Source organism: Cricetulus griseus, chromosome 7, assembly GCF_003668045.3.
Source record: "Cricetulus griseus strain 17A/GY chromosome 7, alternate assembly CriGri-PICRH-1.0, whole genome shotgun sequence".
NCBI lineage: Eukaryota > Metazoa > Chordata > Mammalia > Rodentia > Cricetidae > Cricetulus > Cricetulus griseus.
In genome coordinates, this window is record NC_048600.1 from 92,526,604 (window position 1) to 92,553,822 (window position 27,219).

General features: G+C 48.2%; 1 protein-coding gene and 1 pseudogene across 2 annotated transcripts in view; one reads left to right on the forward strand and one right to left on the reverse strand.

Moving 5' to 3' along the window:
* The window catches only part of Ksr1 (kinase suppressor of ras 1), a 130,963-nt gene that overhangs the window by 90,514 nt on the left and 13,230 nt on the right, over positions 1-27,219 (reverse strand). The window lies entirely within an intron of this gene.
* On the forward strand, positions 5,686-27,044 carry LOC113836778 (annotated as a pseudogene).

Sequence of the window (27,219 nt, forward strand, 5' to 3'; positions counted from 1 at the left end):
GTTTCCTACAGAAGGCTAGGATTCTGAGGCCTATTTTCTCTAAGCCTCATTTGTGGTTTCTGAAAACAGATGTCACACTCAGACTTTATGTTAGAAGGGGGCTGGAGAGATGGCTCAGTGGCTAAGAGCACTTGTTGCTCTTGCAGAGAACCTAGATCTGATTCCCAGCACCCACGTGGTGGCTCACAACTGTTTGTAACTCCAGTTACAGAGCATCCAATGCCCTCTTATGATAGCCGGCATCAGGCATGCATATGATACACATACATACGTGCAAGCAAAACACTCATATACATAGAGTAATTTTTAAAACATGATTAGAAAATATGAAGAAAAAACCATTCAAGGTCTGTATACATAAGACCATAGGTTCAAGCCCCAGTGCTGTGCAAAAAGAGAAGAGTGGGAAGGAAGAGGGGAGGGGGGAGGAGGAGGAGGAATGGGAGAGGAGAATTAGAGGAGGGGACAAGGAAAAGAAGATGAGGGAGGGAGAGGAGAGGAATAACAGCAGTGGGGCTGGAAGGAGTGGACATAAGGCAATAAAGGCCACATCCAGCATCATCTAAAACCACCTGGGTACCACCGTACAGGCTGTCTTCAGCTGGGTCTGCCAGGAAGAACAGCAGCACTGAGAAGTGACAGACGTGAGATTGCTGGCCCAGGGTTGAGAGGGCAAATCCCACTGTTAACTCAGTGTCTTCTCTGCAGAGGTTTTTCCCAGGGAGTCATGAACACCCTTCTCCTTGAACAATCCCACCCAAGTCTAGCTTAGTGAGCAAATGGGTCTCCTGGGCTTACTTCCAGGAGCATGGGAAGGGGTCGCTTACAGGAGTGTGGTTGTCCCCAAAACAGGGGCGTCGCTGAAAAGTCTCCGCCATGGTGGATGGTCTTCCCCTCAGTTCATCTTCCATCCCCTGTGTACTCCAACCCCCTGAGGCTGTACAGCTGGGACAGAATCACATACATCTCGGGGAGTACAGTAAGGGGTGCAAGGAGCACAGTCAGGGTCTAATGTCGCTCCCCGCTTCCCACTTCCTCCTATGATGGGATGTCAACAGATCTGACCTCCAGGGCCTCCGGAGCAATAGCAACAGCTGTAGCTTAGTGGTAAAAGCTGTTACATTCAGAGACCAGCATGCTCTAACAGTCCCCCAGATGAGCCCGGGGAACACCAACAGCAAGCCCAGGATAGCCCTCTGTGCCCCTCTCTAAAACACAGTTCACTTCCACTCACTCTGAAGAGCACGAGGGGGGACGAGAGACAGGACACCACCAGGAAATCTGGCTCCTTGCACCCCTTACTGTACTCCCTGAGATGTATGTGATTCTGTCCCTGCTGTACAGCCTCAGGGGGTTAGAGTACACAGGGGATGGAAGATGAACTGAGGAAAGCCCATGTGTACACAAAATAAAGACAAATTAAAGACAAACTTGGGACTTCCTAAACTTCCGGTGTAAATGATGGAGCTGACTTTCATGGCAGGGCTGGACAGCACTATAGCTCTGACCCATTTGTTAAAGCTCTCTTTAGAGCAATGGTTTCTCAACCATCCTAATGCTGTGACCCTTTACTGCAGTTCCTCATGTTGCGGTGACATCAACTATGAAGTTATTCTCATTACTGCTTCATAACTTTAATTTTGCTACTCTAATGAGTCATAATGTAAATCTCTGTGTTTTCCGATGGTGTTAGGCGACCCCTGTGAATGGGGTTGAGAACCACTGCTTTAAAAGTTCAGTGAATAGACTTGTGGGTGCCAACACATTCTGGTTCACTGTAGCCCCTCTGTGTCCCTCTCCAAAACAGGGTTCGCTTCCACTCACTCTGAAGAGCACAAGGGGGGACAAGAGACAGGACACCACCAGGAAATCTGCTGTGATAAGTTCAAAGATTTAAAATTAGGCAGACCCAGCCGGGCGTTGGTGGTGCACGCCTTTAATCAATCCCAGCACTCGGGAGGCAGAGGCAGGCAGATCTCTGTGAGTTTGAGGCCAGCCTGGTCTCCAGAGCGAGTGCCAGGATGGGCTCCAAAGCTATACAGAGAAACCCTATCTTGAAAAACCAAGAAAAAAAAAAAAAAGACCCTTCTCCCCAAAGCAATTCTGAAACACTGCAGCCCACTCCAGGCCTTACCCAGGGTAAGCCTAGTCCACAACACAGTTGTCAAATGAAAGGCAGGCCCATCCTGGGAGCTGGGCTGCAAAGGATTCAAGATGCAAATGGAGCTGTCCCATGAGGTCCCTATAAGCCAGAGCCTGGGACTAATGGGACTAAGGGCAGAGTTCAGAAGGTTCTAGAAGCACTTACTACAAAAAGAGGCTTGGGAACAATCACATGGTATACAGAAAAGAAAGCACTTTTCACACTCCCCTCTGGCTTCTGGGTCTACACTAGGGCACAAGTTTTACTAACCATAATGGGCAAATACAATCCTGCCTTTAAAAAAAATTCGGAGGCCTAATCGGTAGCTCAGTCAGTGGAGCCCTTACCATGCGAATTAGGGCCCAAGGCCAGTCCTAGCACCCAGGTGAGAAACCAAGTGTGTACCCGTAGGTTGGTAGGTTGGTGACTTATGCTTGTAAGCCCAGCATAGAAATGTAGACAGGAGGATCCTTGGGGATTACTGGTCAGCCTGTCCAGCCAAATCAGCAAGCTCCAGGCCCCAGTTAGAGACCTACATCAAAAGACAAGGCAGCTGGCTCCTGAGGAACAACTTTTGATGTGCACTCCCCGCACTCACACAACCTTAACAAACAACTCCCCTTTAACTTGGGGCTTTGAAGCAAATACCTGTACCTGCTTAGTGTCACACAGCTAGGAGAACACCTAGCTGGGGCCGACATGACTCTGGTTCCTCAAGGCCTGCATGACAGTGAAGAAATAACCCTCTGAAGCCTCATCCTATGACTCTGAACTCAGTGACTAAAATACCCAGTTGGCAGTCATGTGTTACCAAGTGGGGACAGCTCACCAGACAACCCTGTTTTCGGGATTTTGAAGCTAAAACGGGTCCCTCTGGTGGCCCATATGCAGCTCTGAAGGCTTGTGAGAGAACCGTGTCACAGGGAGACCAGGAACAAGGCCCAAGGCATCATGGGACCAGGTACCCTGATAACCATGCACTCCTGGGCCAGGCTGCCCACTACCCTTATCCTCTACTGTTCATGAGTTACAGAAATTCCCAGACACATGCAGAGTGTCACACAAAGACATACATCCTGGCAGACAAGACATGGAGTGGGCAGGGGGACAAGGAAGTGATAGACCCGTTGCATATGCCACTCTTCATCCCGTACCTTTGCTCGGTGACTAAAACACAAGCTTCCAGCAGACATGGTTTCCAAAAAGCCAGCCCAGCTTCCCACACGTCTTTCCCTGCTCAACAGGTAAAAGCCTCTGGCTTTGTGCACAAATCACACCCACTCTGAGCACCTGGGCCTCCGCCCCATGTCTACCTGTCTGCCCCACCCACCCACCACTCCAGCTGCTCCACTTACCCAGCTGTGCCCACCGAGACACCTTTGCAGTCTCTCACTGGGACTTCTGGGCAGGAGTGGGATCACTTGGGGCACCTGCTTATGGGCTGGGCAAGGACACGGCCGCCTACCTCGCACAGGGAGCCACCCAGAAGGCCACACTGAGTCAGAGGCCAGGGTCCAAAATCAGTTTCCTGGAGGACCGGTGACACCACCCAACGGCTCAGGCACGGCTAACAGGGCAGAGACAGGGCTGCCAACCTGATGCGGAAAATGGCTCCATCAAGATTTAAAAAAAAACAAACAAAAAAAAAAAAAAAAAAAAAAAAAAAAACTGTACAGGTGCCAGAAACCTCTTCCTCTTGATATTACTTTTCAATGTAAATGAAAAGACCTGTTAGTTCATGCCTCTGGAATGCCGATATCAGTTCCTCAGCTATCTCGGGCAAAACAGTGGCTCTGCTAGAGTCAGAAACAGCGGGTGCTCAACCCCCTACTCCATTTAAGGACACTAGCCAGATGCGAGACTCTCTGTAAGTTGTCCCTTTCACTTTTTATGACCAGTACAGACTTCAAGCTTCCCAATTACTGCCACCTGCTGTTCCTTCCCACGCCCAGAAAGCCACTGGCTTCAACTGCCATGCTCTCACACCTCTGGGACCTCAGTGCACGCAGCCCCACCACCACCGCAGGAAGAACTACACAGTCCTTGCACAAAACCTGGGTGGCAGCTTTGCCTCAAGTTCAAGTCTTTGTTTAAAGGCCTTAGAAGGACTCCCTCATGGTTCCCAGAGCTCTCTGTGTTTGTGTGTTTATGTGTAAGTATGTACCCAAGTGAACATGTGGAGGCCAGAAGGTCAACCTTGGCTGTCCTTGCTCAGGGAGGGGCCCTCCATCATGGTTTTTTGGTTTTTTGTTGTTGTTGTTTTTCAACAAGTCTTTCACTGGCCTGGAGCTTGCCAAGTAAACTAAGTTTGCTGGCTGGTGAGCAGGAGGGATCCTCCTGCCTCTGCCACTCCAGGGATGAGATTGTAACAGCCATCCCACCACACCCAGCTTTGATGTTGCTACTGTGGTTTTAAGACAGGGTTTCACTGTGTGGCCTTGGCTGTCCTAGAACTCCATCTTTAGACCAGGCTGGCTTTGAACTCATAGAGTGCTGAGATTAAAGACGTGTGCCACCACCACTGCCCAGCTACACCGGGTTTTGTTTTGTTTTTTGTTTTTTTATGTGGGTACTGGGGATGGAACACTCAGGTTTTCATGCCCACACACCAAACAATTTACCAATTGAGCTATCTCCCCCATATCCCTCCTGTACTTTTTCCCTTGCTGTCAGAAATAGTTAGGGGGAGAAGGAGCCTTGTTCATAGATCCCCAGCATGTCCAGGCCCCTGCTCCAAACCACAGCAGCCAAAATCCATGTAGGGGCTGGCAAAACGGCTCAGTGGTGAAAGGTACTTGCTGCCAAGCCTTCTGTCCGGGAAGTCACATAGTGAAAGGATAGAACCAACTCTCAAAAGTTATCCTCTGACTTTCACACCTATGTTGTGGCGTTGTGGCATACAGGTTCTCTCTCTCTCTCTCTCTCTCTCTCTCTCTCTCTCTCTCTCTCTCTCTCTCTCACACAACACACACACACACACACACACACACAAACACACACGGGGGGGGGGGGGGAACAGCATAGAGTCCATGTGGGTGACAACTGTTGCGAGTAGAAGAAGTGGAAGCAACACAACGGAAGGGCCTCAGGATCCGTAGGATGCCAGACACACACAAGAAGACTGAGTGAAAGGCCAGCCAGTCACACAACCATGGGTCTCTTAAAGTGAACCTGGCTGGGCTGGGGTGGGGGCTGTTTTGCTTTTTAACTTCCCAGCAGCAGGCAAACCTTCAGCTCCGCTAGTGAGCATCCCCAGTGTGACTCCATTCTTGTCGGCCCATTATTTCCTCCCCAAGCTCCCCTCCCTCCTCAGCATACCCCATAATTAAAGTTTAGGGTTGGGAATTTTTTATGATGTTGCTCTTTAAGTGCGTGACAACACAGAAAGAAGGGTTATTTAAATCCAACTTGCAAGGGAAAACCAGCATCGTTAAAAGGGCAACACAAGAGCACATTTCCCCAGGGTTTAGGTAATTTAAGGGCACTTAAACAAGACAGAAAGGGGATCATGGAACAAGGTTAACAACAGCCTGCAGAGGAACATGCTGGGTGGGTTCTTCTGTGACAACTCCAATACCTACCATGACTCCCTCCCATCTGTGAGAGACACACACTTCAATGGTAGGAAACACAAAAGAGAATGTGAAAGACTACCACCAGAAATGGATGGAAGAGCAGGCCCAGAGCCAGACTAAACATCAGTTGCATTTTAACAAGGAAAGATACAACCAGTCCCCCAGCCCGTCTTTGCTTCTCCTGCTGGGGCCATAACCCTATTTCCTCCCAGACCCTAGTCCTCCTCACCCTAGTGTAAGTCTGTACCCAACATGGGAAGCCCTCCCATGATGCAAAGATGGGCCCTCCTCCTTCTGGGATGGTGCCTATGGGACCTGCTCCTGAAATGGGGCCACCATGAGAGACCACATGCCCATGATGTCCAGGCCTCTAAGTGATGAGATCTTCCCTCTTATCCCATGATGGTGCTCACCCAGCCTGGCATGACTCGCCAGGAGATAAGTCAGAAGGCGTGCCTTATCAGTTTTGTGTTATCTGTCCTATTTCACTGGAGACCAAGGTCCTGAACCTGAGGGCTTGCAGGTGTCACAAGGAAGACTCTACCCTCCTGCACACTCACTTCCTAGCAAAGAAAATGGTTTTGTGGGGAGAAATGGGATTTAAAAGTATAGTTTGGCCAGGTGGTAGTGGCACATGCCTTTACCCTCACTCAGGAGGCAGAGGCAGGTGAATCTCTTTGAGTTTGAGGCCAGCCTGGTCTAGAGAGTGAGTTCTAAGACAGCCAAGGCTACACAGAGAAACCCTGTCTCAAAAAAACCAAACCAAGCAAAATAATAAAATAAAAGTACAGTTCGGTGGCTGGAGAGATAGTTCAGCAGTTAAAAGCACTGGCTGTTGGCACAGAGGACATGATTGGAGTTTCAGTACCACATGGTGGTCCACAACCATCTGTAATTCCAGTTCCAGGGTTTCCAGTGCCCTCTTTTGATCTCCACTGGCACCAGGTATGCATAAACACACACACAGAAAAAACACTCATACATATAAAATAAATAATTTTTTAAAATGTTAAGTGCAGTTTTGGCTAGGTGTAGCGGCACTTGCCTTTAATCCCAGCACTCTATGAGTTCAAGGCCAGCCTCATCTATATGGTGAGTTCCAGGATAGCCAGAGACCTGGCTCAAAAACAAAACAAAATGCAGTTTTCATGTATACTGTGAACTATGAACATAATGAAGTTAACTCTTTTAGTTTAGTTTTTTTTAACAGAAGAAAGGAAGGGAGGGAGGGAGGAGTTGAATTATGTGATACATGTGGGCCTTGGGGCTTCCCCTGGCTGGGCAGGCAGAATAGGCAGTGTGGAGCTGATCACCAGGTAGCTGAGAAAACCTATTGGACTAAATAACTCAAGGGCATGATTTCCTGTGGGGCCAAATATTCTCAGCCATAGCTCCAGAACTGGTTCTCCTCAAAACCTGTCTTTAAAAGGGCATAAAAAACAGAGACTAAGTACTCACAGCCAGGCTCCAGTCCTAGCTTGACACTGACCACAACTGGGTGGCCTTAGACAAAACTGGGCAGGTCACTGAGACTCAACTTTGTCATTTTCAAAGTGCAACAGACAGACAATAGTGCCTGTTCACTGTGTTTCCTGAGGCTCAAAGATCAGGGTGTCTTACACGTCACACACAGTCAACTGTTTCAGTGCTGATTGCAAATGAAATGATGAGGGGATTAGGAAAGGTTGGCGAATTCCACACCAATGTTTTCCGCCAAGTGGCATCCTTAAAGCACAATCACACCCATTTCCCTCCCTATATGAAATATGCTCTCCAGCTAAGACAAAAGGCAGCTTCCGAAGTCCTCAATGCCAATGAGCACCTATCAGGAAGTAAAACTTATTTCCCAAATCCATCCTGTTAGCTCTTCCTTGTAGATGAGATGAATCTGTCCTATCCACTACTAATCACACCAAGCCGAAATCTCAATGCAGATTAAAGGAGCCAGGATTCACAGCCATGGCTGCCCACCGGTCTTGGATTCTGGGCTTTATCTAACTCATGCCTCTCTTGCTGCAACAGTATATATACATATCTATTATTCAAAATGTTCTAAAACTGTGACAGACCCCCCAAATCCCCTGATTTAGAAGTGTCAAGAACTTTCCCAGAGAAAGGGAAGTAGCTTGTGCAGGACGACATGGCAGGTCAGAGGCAAGGACAGTCTCAGGCCTTTGACTCTGGAGAAACCCTTGCCATTACATGCCCGATCTTCCCTAGAGGAAGATGGTGCTGGGTACTGGGCAGATGCCAGCTGCAAAGGGGAGCTCAACAGGGATCCTGGGACCTGTGCTGCCTGCTGCCTGCTGCCTGCAGCATGGTTCACTTAGAACCACAGCTTCTAGAAGATCCGAGTTTAAAATTACCTTCCTAGACGCTTCACGCGTTTCTATTTTGAAGCCACCCACTCCTAGCAGTTGCTCACGCCCTCCTAGTCACTTCCCTCCTCCCCATGTGCGATGGAACTGCTTGTCAGCACCGTCTGTGGGCAAAGGAGTCCCATCAGGTGGCTGACCCCAGTCAATAATTAATGGGTGATCCCACAGCACTGGTGGGGCCTATTGAGAGGAGGGTGCCCTGCTAAATTAGACATGGGAGGGGGGTGCGCTAACAGCTTAGCAACTGCTTCCTCAACAGATGGTGAGCAGAGCACAGCCCACAGAGCAGCCTGCCAGGGGCAGGGCAGGGCAGGGCAAGGACAAGAAGCCTCAGTTCAGTGGGCAGGGCCAACTTAATAACAGGAGAGACCCTGGACTCTTCCCTGTGCATGCTTAGTGATGGCTCTTCAGCAAAGGTCTGCACCCTATGGCAAACCCACCACCCTCTTGGGACTAAAACGACACACAAACTTTTTATTTCCCTTTCTTTTTTTAGTGGGAGGAAAACACCAACTAGAAAGTAAAATTTCCCAAAGCACGAGCCTTTTATGGGCAGGGTGAGAAAAAAAAAAGTCATTAGCTTCCACTCATTTCCCACCAAAGCAAAGTTAGTGTGAGCAGTGTGTGTGTGTGTGTGTGTGTGTGTGTGTGTGTGTGTGTGTGTGTGTGTGAGAGAGCAGGGTGTGTGTGTGTGTGTGTGTGTGTGTGTGTGTGTGTGTGTGTGTGTGTAGACCCACATAGGAATGATGTATACACAGGAGCTTTGTGAAACATGACTGGGCCAGGCACAGTGGCAAATGCCTGTATTTGCAAGTATGCTGAGCTACATAGTGACAGCTTGTCTCAAAATAAAAGTAAAAAATAAAAAAAAAGAAAGGAAAAAGATAGAAGAAAAGAAAGACACAGAAAGCAGACATTGTGACACACACCTGTAACCTCCGTGCTGGGATGGGGAGGGAAGGAGGGAGGTAGCAGGAGGATTACGGAGCCTGGAAAGCATGAACACCCTGACAGACTCTGTCTCAACAGTAGAAATGCTTGTTTAGCATTTGTGAGGTTCAACCCTCAGCACCACTGAAAAACAAAAAATAAAAAAATAAAAACAGCTGGGCCCAGGTATGGTGGCTAGTGCTTATCATCCTTACATTTGGAGATGGACACAAGAAGAAGATAAAAAGCTCAAGAACATCCTTGGCTACACCGAAAATTTGAGCCAGAGGTGGTGGCACACACCATAATCCCAGCACTTGGAAGGGAGAGGCAGGAAGATCTCTATGAGTTCAAGGCCAGCCTGGTCTACATGGAGAGTTACAGACAGCCAGGGCTACATGGAGAGACCTTGTTTCAAAAACAAATAAGCAGACACAAGGCTGGGCAAGTAGCTCAGTTGGCAGAGTTCTTGTCTACCACACACACACGAGCTCCAGAGTTCCATCTCAAACACCACAAAACCCAGTCATGGTGGTGGATGGCTGTAATCTCAGCACTCAGGAGGTGAAAACACGAGATCAGAAGTTCAAGATCATCCTCCACTACCCAGCTGGAGGCTAACCTGAGCTACCTGAGATCATCTCAGAAAAAAAAATAAAAAGACCAAACTGGGAGTGTAGTTCAGGGTTAGGGTGCATGGTAGACCAATCACAGAACTTTAGGGTTGATTCAACCTTTGCCATTACTAAACTCATAGCAATCTCCAATCATACACCCATAGAACAGCTTTATACACAGACTTACATGTTTGAAGGCTATACTGTTTCTGTAGGTGCCAGCACCCCGAGAGCTGGACTGCTAAATCCAAAGAATACACATTACTCTCAAATCACAGTGCAAAGTCAGTCCGCACATGAGAGCTACAAACTGCTTTCTGGACCACTGGGGAAAGGTGACAGAAGGACAGGACACCCCAGGTCACCCCAGCCCTTTGCTTGCTCCCCTGTTGAGACTCCCATCCACCCCCTACCAACCAGCGAGGCCTGCTTCTCTCCCATGAGGGGTCCCATCCAAGCACTCAGGAGAGAAGGGGCTCTGAGGAGCCTGAATGAACTCTGGCAGTTTTTAACCTTTGTTTTTGAGTTTTGAATTTTGTCATTATTCATTTTGTAAAATGTGTGTGTGTGTGTGTGTGTGTGTGTGTGTGTGTGTGTGTGAGAGAGAGAGAGAGAGAGAGAGAGAGAGAGAGAGAGAGAGAGAGAGAGAGAGAGAGAGAGTATACACCAAGATCCTAGAGGACAACTTGTAGGTGTCAATTCTCTGCTTCCATCACATAAATCCCAGGGACTAAACTTGGGTTGGCAGGCATGGTGGCAGCATCAGGCATAGTGATAGCCTTAACCGGATGAGCCATCTCACCAGCACTTACCTGTGTTTTTTAATGATGAGGCCAAAATATTTTTACATTTCACAATCAAACTTTATTTTCCATCATATATGAGCTAGATTGTTACAGTCTATTTCAGAAAACGCCACCAAAATCACTTAAAAGATATTAATGATTGCTATCATTTAGGCAGTATTACTGTATGTCTGGTGTATTACATTATCCACAGCCAGCCCTCTTACAGAGGAAGACCCATGGTGACTTTTGTAGTCACTTGGACTCCAGCCCCTCACCTGAGCTCAGCAGCTGTGGTTTTATGTCTTCCACACACAGAACAGAGAGGGAGGGAGGAAGGAATGGTGGATGGGTGGATGGCGGAAATAGCCAGGCTACCAGGGATTTTAGTCTACAGAGCAAATGAAGAAAGGGAGAAGAAAGAACAAAAGGAAGACCAACGAGAAAGCACAGAGGAAGGAAAAGGTAGGTGAAGTTGCACATGGAACGTGACGCTCACCTCAAAAACACAGATGTCATGCCAGGCGGGCGCACACCTTTAATCCCAGTACTCGGGAGGCAGAGGCAGGTAGATCTATGTGAGTTCAAGTCCAACCTGGCCTACAGAGGGAGTTCCAGAACAGCCAGGGCTACACAGAGAAACCCTGTCTCAAAAAACCAAAACAAAAACAAAACAAAAAACCCACAGGTGCCAGGGCAGCCCTTCCACTCATGCAACCTCTGCAGAAAGGCAAGGAAAAGCGGAAGGGCAGGCCCAGGCCCCAGGAACATTGCAAAACACAAGAACAGGAACTCTCTTCTTAGAGCATAGCCTGCAGCTGAGCTCCCATGAGCACACTTCTCCACACCCTCCCTAGAAGTGAGCATGGTGACAAGTCCAGCTGGGGGGTCCCACGGACATGCCCGATTCCATGGGCCTCGGGAAAGGTACACAGTGTGAGACAGGATACACCAGTCCCCACAGGTGTGCAGACACTAACAGGACATCATCAGGAAGACTAGAGCCGCAAGGGCTCCCTTGCCTGGAGTGTCTCCGTGTTTTGGAGCTGCCTGACGGATCAGGGACTGATGCAATAGAGCCTCTTCCAGGGCATTTTGATTAATGTCAGTTCCTGGAAGCTAGGAAAATCACTGCAGCCCTGATGGTAATAGCAAAAGACTGGAAACACCCTAAATATCCACCAGCCGGAGACTAACTTAAAAAATACACACAGCTAAGTGGGGTGAGTGGTGCACACTTTTCATCCCAGCACTTGGGAGGCAGAGACAGTCAGATCTTTGTGAGTTCGAGGCCTACCAGGTCTATACATTAAATTCCAGGCTAGCCAGGGCTATACAGTGAAACCCTATCTCAAAAAAAAAAAAAAAAAAATCAAACAAAAAAGATATGGGGCAGTGAGATAGCTCAATGGGTAAAGGTGCTTGTCACCCAATCAATTCCCTTAAGTTATCCTCTGATACACACACACACACACACACACACACACACACACACACACACAAATAAATTTAATAAAATTAATATAAAAATTTCAAGCATGAATGCCTCTGAAAAGGGAAAGTAGGTGGTGGGGGTGGAGGGAGGAGCGCCACAGTGGGGAAATATATATATATATATGAAGGAGGTTCCTCTTTCACTCTTCAGCCTTCTATAACTTCCCAGTGTCTTGTTATATATATATATATCAAAACAACACACAGTAGCTGGCAATTTTCCAAGAGCGTTTCAACATCACAGAACAGGAAAGAACTAGACCATCAGTTTCCCCACAGAGATCGCCACAGCCCAGAGGGTCTGAGCGCCCTGGAGACAAAAGCAGTAAAGTAGTACATGCCTACGACCCCTGCCCTTGAGAGGCACAAGAATCATTGCACTTTCAAGTCCAGCCTGATCTATATAGTAAGCTTCAGGCCAGCTAGGGCTACAAACTGAGAGCCTGCTGTTGAAGAAAAAGAGCAGAGACAGTGGGGAGAAGGTAGTGTTGTGGACAGTGGGGAGATGGGAGGATTGGCACATGCCTTTAATTTAATCCCAGCACTTGGGAGGCAGAGGCAAGGGGATCTCTGTGAGTTCTGGGCCACCCAGGACTACACAGTGAGATTGTCTCAGATAACAAGAAGGCCCACTGAGAAACCACTTCTCCGGTTTGCAGGCCCATTTTCTCTACTTCCTACATTCTCTCCAAAGACTCAGGCTGCTGCTACCAGCTTGACCTGACCTGGTCAAACTCTTCCCTGGCTGCAGGAGGGAAGGGGCCCGCAAGTCCCTGAGGGAAGTCAGGATGCAGTCATGGTTAGAGTGCCCAGCTGATGGGAATGGGGGGGGGGGGGCTGATGGGCACATCAGCCAGCATGGCCAATACTATGTCCTCAGCAGGAAGCCTGCCAACAAACCCCAGACGAGCAAACTCAACAGGCAATGGGGTGCACGACTGACCACTCTGTCGTCATAACCACATTTTGGGAAGAAAAAAAAAAAAATCACTTGCCCTGATGCCTTCATGCCAGCAACCAGGCAACTAAACAGCCTCAGATCCCAGACCCAAGCCTGTGGTGACAGCCAGGGCCAAACCACCCTTGCCAAATACCACTCCTGTCAGTGTGTTTACATAGAAGAAAAACCCTGAAAAGATGTGCAGAAGGTCACAGAACCTCAGAGCCAGGGGGAGCTAAGAAAATATGATGGTTTTCCCCTGCAGTAAAAATCCACCATGCCCACTTCATTTATTGGTTGCCAGAAAAAAACTTGGTCCAAATCTTAATACTTAATACCTAGTTAGCAAATGCTAACAAACCTAAGTCCAAATAGTCTTTTCAACAAACTATCCCGCTGAGGGCCAGAAATGAAAGGAGCTCCAAGGATAATTAGAGTGACTACTATTTGGAAGACACACACCATACTGACAACCACGCCAAGCACATACCACTAAGGACCTCTTACATAGGACATCCTTGGTCCTCCCAAGAGCCCATGAAGAGCATCTTATATGATCCCAATTTACAGAGGCAGAAACCAAAGCTCTGGGGTGAAATAACTCATCCCAGGCTTCAGAATTAGCAAATGGCAAATAGGCCAGTCTAGCTCCAAAGCCCCCCACCCACCCACTTCACACGACATCACCCGGTCTGAAGATGTTCCCCTCTGCAGAATATCACACTTCCTCTAAACCCACTGTCAGAAACAAGGCAGAGGAGCCTGTGACTTAGCACCTCTAGATACCAAAGTCCATTCATCTGAGCCCCAAAAGGGGGCTCCCCTAGAGTGCAAGCCAAGTGGGCAGAGGTAGAAACTGGAGGGTGGGGGGCACAGTGGTTCCCAGGAGCTCCCAACATCTGTCCATGTGGCAAAGTGGGTGCGAGGCTCAGACCAGGGACCCTGGGGACTCTGCAGACAATGATACCATGCCTGAGTCACAGCCCAGCAGACTCAGGCATGGTATCCCCCAGAGCAGGCATCTTGCATCAACTGGTCAATTCTTTCTGGACTCAGGACTGAAGTAATGTCCTTCTGTGCACTTGTCTGTCCAAGTGTCTGGCACCCACTAGATATTCAGTAAATGTTGACTAAGCAGTATCAACATCCTTTGAAAGGTATGAAAGACAAAACTCCCCTTGGATGAGGTACATTGCAGAGTCCCTAATGCTGGGATGGACCAGACCAAGGCCACTGGAACCTCCTTCACAGTCTGCATCCCAGAGAATGTGCCTCTCCCCAAAAGGCCGACTTCTCCCCATGAAGCAACGTTGGCCTCACCTACACAAAGTCCAAAGACTATGCCCGGCTCCCTACATGCTAAGGGAGTTCTTGACGTTGGAGGTCCTGCCAGGAGGCCATAAAGGGCTGTGTGACAAAAACACTGTGTAGCAGTACAGCACTTGGAGAGTATACTTTATGAGTGAAAATACCAACAGTGGGGAGCATGTGATGTGTCCTGGCTGGCTTTGGGTGTCAACCTGACACAGCTACAGTCATCAGAGATGAAGGAGCCTCAGTTGAGGAAATGGCTCAATGAGACCCAGCTATAAGGCATTTTCTCATTTAGTGATGAGGGAAGGACCAGCCCATGGTGGGTGGTGCCACGCCTGGGCTGTTGACCCTGGGTCCTATAAGAAAGCAGGCTGAACAAGCCATGGGAAGCAAGTCGGTAAGCAGCATCCCTCGATGGTCTCTGCATCAACTCTTGCCTCTAGGATCCTGCCCTGTTTGAGTTCTTGTCCTGACTTCCTTCAGTGATGAACAGCAATGCTGAAGTGTAAATGAAATAAACCCCTTCCTCCCCAACTTGCTTTTTGGCCATGGTGTTTCATAATAGCAATAGAAACCCTAACAAAGATAGAAATTGGTACCAGCAGTGGGATATTTCCGTGGCAGACCTGAACATGTTTTTGGGAGGATTGTGGAAGAACTTGGGAACTTTGGGCTGGAAGAACCACTGAGTGTTAAGAGATCTGTGAGACGTTCTGTGGGAACTTGGAAGGTAAGAATGTTAAGAGCAGTGCACAAGATGGAGGCCTGGCTTGTGAAGTTTCAAAGGGAAGTTTAAAGACTATCAGGGCCATCTGTTATTTTGAATTAAGATCCTGTGGTTCTGGTTAGCTGGGGGCTGAAGAATCTGCTGTGATTAACAAGATACCAGAACTACTGATGTGAACCTTTTACGTTACTGGGACAATTGATGCCGGTCAGCTAGAGCTAAGAAATTAGCGGTGGCATCGTTGAGGTGAAATCTTCTGGGAAGTGTTTCCTGAGAGCACAGAGAAGCTGCGTTCCAGAGGTGGCCAAGGTTGTACCTCATGCTGGCAGCTGGACTTGGTAGTGTTATTGTCACCTAGATAGTACTGGTTTTGAAAGCATAAACAGGTCATGGAGAGCAGCTGAGGCCTGGCACTGTGAGAAGCAAGGAGAGGTTGTTGGCGAAAGTGCAGCCCCGGTAGCAGTTAAAGGCCCAGGACTTAAGGGGTCAGTCATGAAAAGAAGTTGAGGCTTGACACCATGAAGGGAGCCATGAGAGGCTACTGGTAAAAGTGCAGCCCAGTTGCAGCAGAAGACCCCAGCATTTTGGAGATGCCAGCACCATGGGATGACCACCAAGAACAGCAGCAGCAGTGGAGTGGAGCCAGCCGGAGTCTAGAGGACAAGCTGTGTGTGCTGCGGCCGGAGAAGTGACCCAAGCCCTTTGGAGGAGGATCCCAGATATTGGATGGTTGGAATTTTGTTTTGCCTTGCTTTGATTGTGACTGTACCCTGATTCTTCCCCCTTGAAGTAAGAATGTATTTTACTGGAGCCCACAGTTGAAAGACTTTGAATTTTAAAAGACTTTGAATTTTAACAAAGATTGGTTACTAAAATTTTAATGTGTTTTAATTTGTAAAGAATATGGGACTTTTAAAGATATTTATGTTCTTAATGTGAGATCTTGGGGGTGAATAAGAAAAAAAAAAAGATGTGGCTTAATAGTGATGTGTTTGTGTGTCAAGTTGACAAGGGGTCAGTTGTACTAGCTGATTTTGTGTTTCAGCTTGACACAAGTTAGAGTCAGTCATCAGAGACGAAGGAACCTCAGATGAGGAAATGCCTCAATGAGATCCAGCTGTAAGGTATTCTCTCATTTAGGGATCAATGAGGGAAGGCCCAGCCCATGGTGGGTGGTGCCATCCCTGGGCTGGTGGTGTTGGATTTTATAAGAAGGCAGGCTGAACAAGCCAGTAAGCAGCTCCCCTCCATGGCCTCTGCATCAGCTCCTGCTTCCAGGATCCTTCCCCTGTTTGAATTTCTGTCCTGACTTCCTTCAGTGATGAAGAGCAATGCTGAAGTGTAAGCCAAATAAATAAACCCTTTCCTCCCCAGCTTGCTTTTTGGTTATGGTGTTTCATCGAAGCAAAAGAAAGCCTAACTAAGACAGGATGAAAATGTCTTTATGGAGTGGTATACAGGAGAAGATCTCGTCTACACCAACAACGCAGTAATAAAGACCCCCAAGAGCTGCCTGCACTTGCAAGGCAGGGGCCACACAGGAACAGGCATGGCAAGTCTCAAAATGGAGGTATCCAGAGCCCCAGGCCTAGCACCTTCCCTGCTGGGGAAGATAAGACAGGAAGGAGAAAGGAAACAGATGACAGCGGCTGCCCAGTGAGACAGGAAGAGCTCTAGGCACAGTGAGGAGACTCAGCTTCAAGTCTGAAAAAGCAAAAAGCAGCCCTGTGTGCTGTGGACCAAGAATCTAGGGGTGGCACCAGGAGGCCTAAACAAAAGCTTGAGAAGCAGGCACAGAGACACGTTGGAGAAGTGTGACTTCTGAGGCCACCAGGAGACCCCACCAAATGTTGCCCATCTACCCATCAACAGATCAGGGAATGGAAGGTTGAAGCGGCCCAGTTCCTGGAAGGCCTCATGCACAAGGTTGGCAAAAGCACTACCCTCAGCTGAAGCACGCGTTGGTGCTCCAGGCACAAGGAAGCTCTCCAGTTGAGACCCACAGATTCTTGGGGGGCAGGGCTTATGGCTGGGTAATCTTTCCCAACAATCAAAAGGCCACTTTCTGAGAACAGCCACAGGAAGTAGGCAAAGAAATTGGACATGGTAGCAGGCACAGTGGAGGGCTGGACTACGCATGAACCCACCCGTGTCTTCCGATCTCAAGAATTTACACATGTTCTGAATGGGCTGAGAGCTCATGGACACCCCAGACTATAATCTTCCTTCTTAAAGACGTCAGAAACAAAGGCTGGGGAGAGGCTGAGTGGGAAGAGTACTTGGTGCACAACCATGAGGACCTGAATTCGGACCCCCAGCACCCAAGCAGCGAGCTCCAGGCTTAGCAAGAGACCCTGGGTTAAGGGAGGAAATAAGGTGGAAGAGTGATAGCATAGGATGCTCATGTCTTCCTCTGGCCTCTGAACACATGTGCACACACACGTGCACACACACACACACACATATACAAGCAGGCATGGGTACAAAATGGCAGAAATGCCATCACTCTCCCTTCCACAACTCACCAAGCCTGGGTCTGGGGTAGTTTCCCTAACAGCAGGCTCTGAGAGGGGTTGGCCTGCAGCATGGGGTTCAGGAAAAAGGCCTAAACAGGGAGAGGCTGAGGCTAGGGTCCAACACAGGTCACAGATAAGCCTGGGGGACTTCTGGAGCAAGGAAGGCCACCTGAACTGGTCTCTGGTGGAGAAGAAAGATTGGATTTGTACCCCCATTTCCAGATGGGGTGGAGGTCCCTTGGAAACGACATTCCCTTTGGCTGAAGGCAACTCCAGGACTGACAGGGAAGCCATCAGCAGCCAGTGCTCACAAAGCAGGGACAGGAAGAAGCCCCCCCCACCCCCGAGGGGTCTGCAGCAAGCCTCGTCTCTGAAGCAACTCGCCTCTGCAAAGGGTTCCCCAAGCAGCTACTGGCTCCAGCAGAGCACCAAGTCCTAGGATCTCAGGAAGATACCGCACATGAAGTCACCAAGGAAGAACACTGTCACTCATGGTGGTTCTGACAGGATCTAATGTTCTCAGTCCTGCTTTTAGATTATTTTTAAGAACACATAATTTCACTTGAAAAAAAAAAAAAAAACTGCCGACAAGTTGCTCTGTGAATTTTCCATTTTCTTCCTCATCGTGCTCAAGCTCCTACTTCACACACCTGAAAAAAAAAATCTATTTTTTGATCTGTAGACTCAAGCCATGTCACGTGAGCAGATATTCACACTGAGCCAGGGGCCAGGTCTTGGCAACAAAATGGTTAAAACTTAACAGTGGGGATAAAATTAAACCTGAGAAATGTTTGCCACATTAAATTCTATGAAAATCCATCCAAAACATTTTTACATAAATATGGCATGATTTTTTTCCCTGACAGGAGAAATGCCAACCAAGTGTGATGGCACAGGCCTCGGATCCCAGCTAACTGGGAGTCCAAGGCAAGAGGACTGCAAGTTCAAGAACTGTCTGGGCAACTTAGTGATACCCTGTCTCAAAATTTAAAAACATTACAAGTGGGCAGGGAATACCACACGTTCAAGGCCCTGGGATGAATTCTGGAAGAAACAAGAATAAGAAAGTGCCAAGAAGAGAACAAGCCAGCTAGAAGGCCATTCTTCAACACTACCTCCATGCAACCTTTTCTCTTTGCATTTGCTTATATTTCTGTCTTTTGAGACAAAGTTTCATATATCCTGGGCTAACCTTGAACTCCAGATCATCCTGTGTCCATTTCCAAACTGCTGGGGGGGTGCCCCCTCCCTCCCTCTCTCTCTCTCTCTCTCTCTCTCTCTCTCTCTCTCTCTCTCTCTCTCTCTCTCTCTCTCTCCAAGATTTCTATGTGTAGCCCTAGCTGTCCTGGCACTCAACCTGTAGACCAGGCTGGCCTCAAACTCACAGAGATATACTTGCCTCTGCCTCCCGAGTGCTGGGATTAAGGGTGTGCACCAATGCCACCAGGCTTATTTCATCTTTAATAATTAATGGACTGTGCTTTTTGGTCTGTTAGTAGTACACTAGGATCACTTTTTAATTCTTTTCAATAAGTAGTGTTTTTAAAGACTGTCATCAAATGTGCTTAGTTTTGCTGGCACAATAGCCCAGGGTTGTATGTTTAGATTTCAGATGCCAGGGTTGTTTGCAGTTCCCCACCAGTGTAAAGCATGCTGTGTTAAACATCCTCAGGGTCACCTCCTCTGTGAATCCTAGGTGGCCTTTAACACACACCCCTGGGGCTTCCACTCAAGCTCACTTGCCTCAGCCTGGATACAGTGGCAAATGTTTAACAGGAAAGAGGCTCATATACAGTGTTCAGTGCTTGCTTGGGCTCCATAGCAAGGCTCTGATTCAAAAACAAAACTCTTCCCTGAAAATCCTAAAGAATGAGACCCTAAAACCCAAAGAATGGGATCCTCAAGCCTATGGCAGTTAGTAGCAAAGAGGGGAAGCACCCAGGAGTCCACCTCCACACCTCCAAAGGATAGAGCCTTCCCTTGATTATTCTCATGTATGTATATTCGAGGAATGGGGATGGTACATGTGCCAGGGCAGCGTGTGGAGGTCAGAGGACAATCTCTCTTGCCATGTGGATTCAAGGTACTAAGCTTAGGTCAGTAGGCTTGGCAGCTACCACCTTGATCCCACTGAACCATCTCATCTGAGCCATCATCGTGTCTTAAAGAGCTTCCCTGTCTGTCTGTCTGTCTGTGTCTGTCTGTCTGTCTGTCTCTTTCTCTTTCTCTCTCTCACACATACACACACAACCATGGTAGAGGGGCTGGAGAATAGCTCAGCATTTAGGAGCACACGCTGCCTTCACAGAGAACCTGGATTTGGTTTCCAAAGCATCGACCATGGCAGCTCACAACCATTTGTAACTCCAGTTCCAGGGATTCTGCTGCCCCCTTCTTCCCCCGCACAGGCATGGTGTGCATATGGTGTGGTGTATCCATACAGGCAAAACACTCCTACATATAAAATGTTACACTTGTTTAAGGTGGGGAACAATCAAGGGAGATGCCTGATATTGGCCTCTGGCTTCCACATGTGTATACATGTTCACAGAACCTACACTCATACACACACACACACACACACACACACACACACACACACACACACACGGGCGGGGGTGGGGGAAGATCATAACACATGCTGGGAATTAAAGCATGCGCCTGTAATCCCATCACTCTAAAAGCTGACTTCTGGGAACTGCATATTCCCAAACCAATCTCAGCAGCCTCCACTACATGGCAAAGTTCCTGTTTAAAAAACAAAACAAAACAAAATGCCGGGCAGTGGTGGCGCACACCTTTAATCCCAGCACTCAGGAGGCAGAGGCAGGCGGATCTCTATGAGCTCGAGACCAGCCTGGTCTACAAGAAGCAGTGTCAGGACAGCCTCCAAAGCAATACAGAGAAACCCTGTCTCAAAAAAAACAAAACAGAAAGAAAGAAGGAAGGAAGGAGGGAGGGAGGGAAAGAAAGAGAAAGAAAGAAAGAAAGAAAGAAAGAAAGAAAGAAAGACAAAACAACAAAACCCCAGACATGTCCGTCTTCATCCTTAAAAGGAGAGGAAATCCCTCTTGTAGGTAAAGTCCCCTCTGTGAGGAACAGGCAGCCATCACCGAAGTGGCTGATATAGCTGTGATGGTATCCTGAGAGAGCTGAAGTTTTCCCTGTGTGGCCAGTTTTCAAACTTACATCATCATGGTCCAGTATGCTGTGACACAGACCAGTCAGATTGCAAGTTCAGTCTCAGGCTGTCACCACTACCAGCAGATGGCCCTTCAGCAGCTACTTCACCTTTCTGGGCAAGGGGACTCTAGTCTGGGACGCACTCAATGACTAGAGTCTGGTAGGCACTCATATATTCATTACTTCATTTTAAAAAACACATATAAATGTTTTGCCTGCCTCCGTGTCTGTGTACCATGTACATGTCTTGTCCCCGCGGATGCCAGGAGAGGACATCAGATCCCCGAGATGTCATGTGGGTGCTGGGAATCAAACCCAGGTCCTCTGGAAAAGCAGCCAGTACTCTTAACCACCGAGCCTTTTCTCCAGGATACACAGTGATAAGCAAAAGTGTGACATTATAGGGATGAAGAAGGAATTTTTCCAAAAGAAGAGCAGCCCCCACCCAATTTATTTCATTTCTGGTCTTCCCATCTACATACATGTCTCTACCAACTGCACTGCTATGAATGCTGCAGGCATACAACTTTGCCGTCTGGATATTTATTTCCTCTTAATGCAATGTCATAAGCACAACCATGTTCTTTCCCAGCCTTCTGAAGTAGCATGTGGGTCCATAATAACCTGTGTATAGCGGGCTGGGCCATGGCACATGTGATCAACCACGCCCTTGCACTGGACAGCTCTTGCTGCCTTTTCTCTCTCCGCTATTAGAGATAGTTTGAATATGTTCTCATAAACTCTACTTTGCTTCGGAGTCACTGCCTTAGGAGAAACACTCCCTAGGGAGACAGGATTGGACCAGATGTTGTGTACTGTGTTCTACAGAACCACGTGAGACAAGGAACATCGGGACAGACAAGGAAGATGTCCCATGCTGAGTAAGGGTGACTCATCCACATAATGCCCGAGCAGGTGGCAGACCCACAGCCTGACCAACCCAGGGTTCCACCACCTGCCCAGAGTCAGAACATACACTTTGTGTAAGTCAAAAACCCACCTTTTAATGGCAGGTTTGCATCCTGGTCTCCACATTGTTCGTTACTAAATATTAAGGGAAGAGGTTGGGTGTGGTCCACCCTAAGAATGCTTGCCTGGTATGTGTGAGGCCCTGGGTTTCATCAGCACTGCATGAGCCAAGGATGGTGGTGCAGTAGTCAGGAAGGTCAATAGTTCAAGGTCATGCTTGGCAACACAGCAAGTGAGAGGCTAGACAGTGCCACACAAGACCCTGTCTCAAAACAACAACAACAAAAGCATAATAATAATTGTTTTCCAAATAAAAAATAAGGTGCTGGGCATTGAGGCACACACCTTTCGTCCCAACACTGGGGAGGCAGAGGTAGGTGGATCCCTGTGAGTTCAATGCCAGCCTGAGCTACACAGTGAGACCCTATCTAAAGAAAACAACTGAGAAGAATGAACCAAGTTTCAAAACAGTTTCTACAGGACAGAGGCAAGTGTTCACATAAGACCCCAAACCTTTCTCCTTATTCTTCTATTTCACAGCCCTTCCCTCCTCCTTTCCTAGACTCTAAGTCCTGGGAGCAGAGGCAGGCATGTGACATGCTCCATGCAGGCCACCCTAGTTTCCCTCTGGGCTCTCCAGTGAGCTAGGCCCACCACTCCCTCGGGCTTCTGCATTCACGCTCTGCCAGCCGCTTAACAGACAGTATAGTTTGCTCCTTTGTTTACTGTCTGTGTCTCCTCCCCAGCACTGAAGTGTTAGTCCCACAGAGCTTAGTTTTACCCACTGTCTTCACAGTTATCCCCTCCTCACCCAAGACTCACAATAGTGTCCAACCAAAGTGGGTACTAATCAAATACCTACTGAGAAAATAAAAAGCAGGCTGGGATTGTAGCATGCACAAAACCCTGAGTTTGGTCTTAGCATTGAGTAAGTCAGCATGGTGGTACACACCTGTAATCCCACAACTTGGAATATGAGTAGGAGTATCAGAGTTCAAGGTCATTCTTGGTCAAATAGCAGGTTCAAGGCCAGCCTGGGCCATACGAGAAAGAGAAGGAGGGAGAAAATAAAAAAATAGCAAATTCTCAGGTGAAAATATTCTTATTCTGGGTTAGGCATTGTGCTTCACATGGCTCATCTCAGTAGCTATGAACGACAATCCTCTTATAATCCCCACTTAAAAATAATGAAACGGTTGTCCAGGCAGACTAAGTAACTTGCCCCCAAACACAGTCAGGAGACAGAGTTTGAGCTCTATCAAGCATCAGAAGCTGTGGTCTCACCTACTATGGTGTTGCTGCTCACCCTCTCAGCTCGGCCACCTAAGACAGACATGGTCAGTGAGCAGCGGCTTCTCGGAACAAGACCAAGTCCCTGCATCCTGTGATAGACAGGGAAGAGGAGGAGGCAGGGGCCGTGAAGCCGGGCAATGGGGCCCAGGAGCTTTATCTGCCCCCACTTCCCCAGGGGAGCAACAAGCTTGACTTTCAGAACCTGGCTCGACAGCCACAGAGTGACAGGGACCAGTATGCTACGGCACGTGGGACTGGGACTTTTTGCTGCCAGTGTTGGAAACAAATGAAGCAAACTGGGGCTGGAGAGGAAGCTGTGTCTAAGATGTGAACTGCCCAAGACAAAGTCTGGACATTTGAGGCCACCAAGTCTAAGAAGAATCAGATCCACTCCGAGTGACGTAGGAGGGCAGAGTGTGAATGAGACCACGTTCCCATGAGTCAGTCACATGGCAAGCTGGAGCACATGTGGCTTTCTGTGCATAGGTGTCACAAGTGCATGAACAGCCTCCCTCTCTCTCCCTGTCCTTCTCCCCCCACCCCCACCTCCTCATAAACCACCAGCCTACCACACAGAGAAGTTTCTTGTCCCCTCAAAGACAAGTTTCCGTTTGCCAATGGAGTCATCCTGCTCTGTTCTGTCCCCTTGGCCAGGGTGAGTCAGGGCCACCAGGGGAATCTCCCTGGGTACTTACCACCTTCTTTTTAGTAAGATCAGCTACCAACATTTAAAATACAGCTGTGCCAAATGCCACCAACCATACTTTGCTTTTCATACAGAACATGTGGGATTCGAACCTTGTTTGGCTCTGTGGAATCCAGTATGCCCCCATCAGAGCCTGCTCCTCACAGGAGGCCTCTCCCCAGCTTCCTCTCTACCAAGAACTAGTCACCTCTGTTCCTGACTCTTCTGTTAATCCAGTTTCCAATACTCTATTTTTGTTGTTGTTTTGTTTTTTGTCTTGCTGACAACTTTACAGTCTTCAAAATGGCAACAAAAAGGAGATATTTTACAAACCCTTTCTCCCAACATGATTTCTTTAAAAATACTAAGCACTGGCAAACATGAGGAGGGGGCCTGTATGTATCACAGCTCTCAAGTGGAAGTCAAGGACAACTTTTAGGGAGTCAGGTTTGGCAGCAAGCACCACTACCCACTGAATGATCCCATCAGCTCCCAAAGCCCCAACTATGACCCAAGGTGAGGCAGATTTCTGAAGGGTGCAATGAAACTCACCAGTACAAATCCAGGCAACTCTAGACTACACCAACACCCTTAAGCCTGGTTTCTTTATCCACAAGGTGGACTTGGATGTTATCATGACTCCAAAATGCACTCAGAGAACTCCTAGGAAAGGTATGCTGGGTCAAAATCAGCCAGTCTCCCTCAGGATGTCCCCCCACTGTGGGGTGAAGAAACAGGGAGCCTAAATTCTTCTCCACCCAGGATCCAGCCTTCCTTTTCCATTCAGCAACAAACAAGTGCAGGGAGCTTTGGGAGATGCTTAACTCTGACCAACCCTGGCCCCACTCATGGCTACAGAGCTTATGAGTCATTCAGAACCCTCCAAACAAAACGATGGCCAGCTTCTTCCACCAGCCCATTCTCCAGGACAATCATGGAACCTGCAGCTCTCCAGATGAATACATCCTAGACTGTCCAAAAGAGATTTTGAAGGGTTTGGGACTGTGGGTCAGTTCATCGAGTGCTCACCTAACACGCATGAAGCCCTGGGTTGGATTTCCAGCATCATAGAACATAGGCGTGGTGGTGCACAGCTATAATCCCAGCACTCAAAAGATAGAGGCGGGAGAACTAGAAATTCAAGATCATTTACATAGCAAGTTCAAGGCCAGCTGGGGATACATAAGATCCTGGCCAAAAACAAGATAGACATTTTGAAGCATCCACTCAGATGTCACATTCCTTCTTTGCCCACCCTAAGGAAAGAAAGCCAACAAAAACAACACAATACTAAGCCAGAGGTGGTGGCTCCCACCTAGAATCCCAGCACTCAGGAGGCATTGGCAGGAGGGTCAAGAATTCAAGGCCAGCCCGATCTACATAGCAAGCTCCTATCTTAGAAAACCAAAGGCTGGAGATATAGCTCAATAGCGGAATACTCGCCTAGCAAGTACAAAGCCCTAAATGGGGGGAGGGGGAAAGAAGAGAAGAGAAGAGAAGAGAAGAGAAGAGAAGAGAAGAGAAGAGAAGAGAAGAGAAGAAAAGAGAAGAAAAGAGAAGAAAAGAGAAGAAAAGAGAAGAAAAGAGAAGAAAAGAGAAGAGAAGGAGGAAGGCAGAACGCAACATCCCCAGGACTACATTTCTGGCACACACTAAAGCCAAAGTCTCAGTAAAGATCGGGGCAGCTAAGGAGGAGGGGTTTCCCACGGCTCCTTCTTGGGCACTGTTTCCCATAAGTAGGTGCCAGATAACCACACCTGGTCTCAGCAGCCCAGCATCCGAGCTGGCCACCTCAGTTCCCAGCTCCTCCCTTGGCAGAGGTTCAACGTGACCCCAGTAGGGCTGGGGCCATACTACCATCCCCACAGTGAGGTCTGGCAGCACAAGGTGCATTTCCCAAGATCTAACACACCTCGGTGCAGAAATGAGTCAGCCAGGCGGCCTGGGGAGCTGCAACCTCCTCCACACCACACCGACACCTTCTGCGGGTTTACTCTGCCTCATACGTGCCAGCTAACTTGCTAGAGTCAATACACCCTTAGGCAGGTTTATGCCATGCCACAGAGCAGTGTCCAGAAAAGGGCTAAGGAGATACGTGGGGAGAAAACCCTCCCTACCACCATTGTGTCCCAAGTACTTGCCTGCTTCAAAGCTACCACACAGGGCAGTCTCTCTGCCTAGACCCTCTTCCCAGCTGCAGAGGCATTCTTGTTCCAGACTCCATCCATTCATGGATACCACCCCCCCACCCCACCCTGCTTCCCTGGAAAGAGCCCCTTTCCACCACCCCACCCCCAACCTGAAGCCATCACCTCCACCTCCTCTCTCTCCCCACTTCCCATTCTCCTTGTCTCAAACCACTTCTCTGTCCCTGGTTTATTATCTGTCTCCTTCCTCCACAGAGCCTTCTGCCTTCCCTGCCTGTCTTTCTCCAGCATCGAAGGGAGTGTTGGGCACACAGCAGGTGTTCAATAAATACTGAATGAACTCACAGGTGAGAAATAAAAAGCAAATGCAAGAAGAACAATCTAACAAGGTCGAGGGAAATGTAATAGAGTATAGGAAAAATGCACAAATAAATAGATTAGTAAACAAAGAAGAAAACTGGAGTGGGGGCATGCCCCAAACTCCCAGAACTTGGGAGGTGGAGGCAGAAGGATTAACAGTTTAAGGCCATCCTGGGCAATGTGAGACTTACACGCATGGGGGCTCAGGGGCAGCACCCAACAGAGACAAACAGACACAGACAGACACACTCCAGGCTCTTTAACCTAAGAATTCCATTCCTGGGAATTATCCTAAGGAAATGAATTCAGAACAGGAACAAAAGAGATGCCTGTATAGGGATGATTCCAGCCACACTGGAATTTAAATAGCAGGATTCGGGAAACAACTGAAATGTCCAAAAACAGTGGAAACACTCTGGCAGGTGACAATACCGCTACTGCAAGAAGTATCACACAGCAATTAAAATGACAAAACCGGAGCAAACATAGGAAGGTGGTGTGCTTTAAAATAATGGTAAGTAGAAGCCAGGCCTGGTGGCTCAGTCCTAAAATCCCAGCTACTCTAGAGACCCTAGCTCACACAATTGAGGGCCTGCTACAGAGTAAACTGAAGATCATCCTGGGCAACTGAATGAGATCAGGCCACAAAACTCAAGAGCAAAAAGACAACATCGACAATGTAACTCAGTATGAGAGCGTTTGTCTATCCTACATGAGGCCCTAGGTTCAATCCCCAAGCCTGCAAAAGGATTCACTAATGCTGAGCAGGAAAATGTGTGTGTGCATCAAATTTCTTCTTAAATACTGAGTTCCGTTCCATGAACCCTCTGCATCTGGGTAAGTTCTCACAAATGTCCAAAATAGTATCTGTGTTCCCCTTAAAAGCCCATTCATACCCTTGTGTTCTCAGAGTGGCCCTTCCCATAAGGACATCATACCTGTGCCTGAGAGGCTAAGCCCAGAAATGTCCACCAGCCAAAAACGGTGACACAGTACCTGAAACACTATACAGACTGCAGCAGAAACCTACAGGACCAAAAGCAGATCTCTGCCAGTCTGGACCAATAGAGATGAGCAGAAGACAACATCCACCACAAAGTGCCACAGTTTTGAGGCACTTAATCCATGTATGTTAAAGCACCCTCAGCCAGCTAACAACAGGA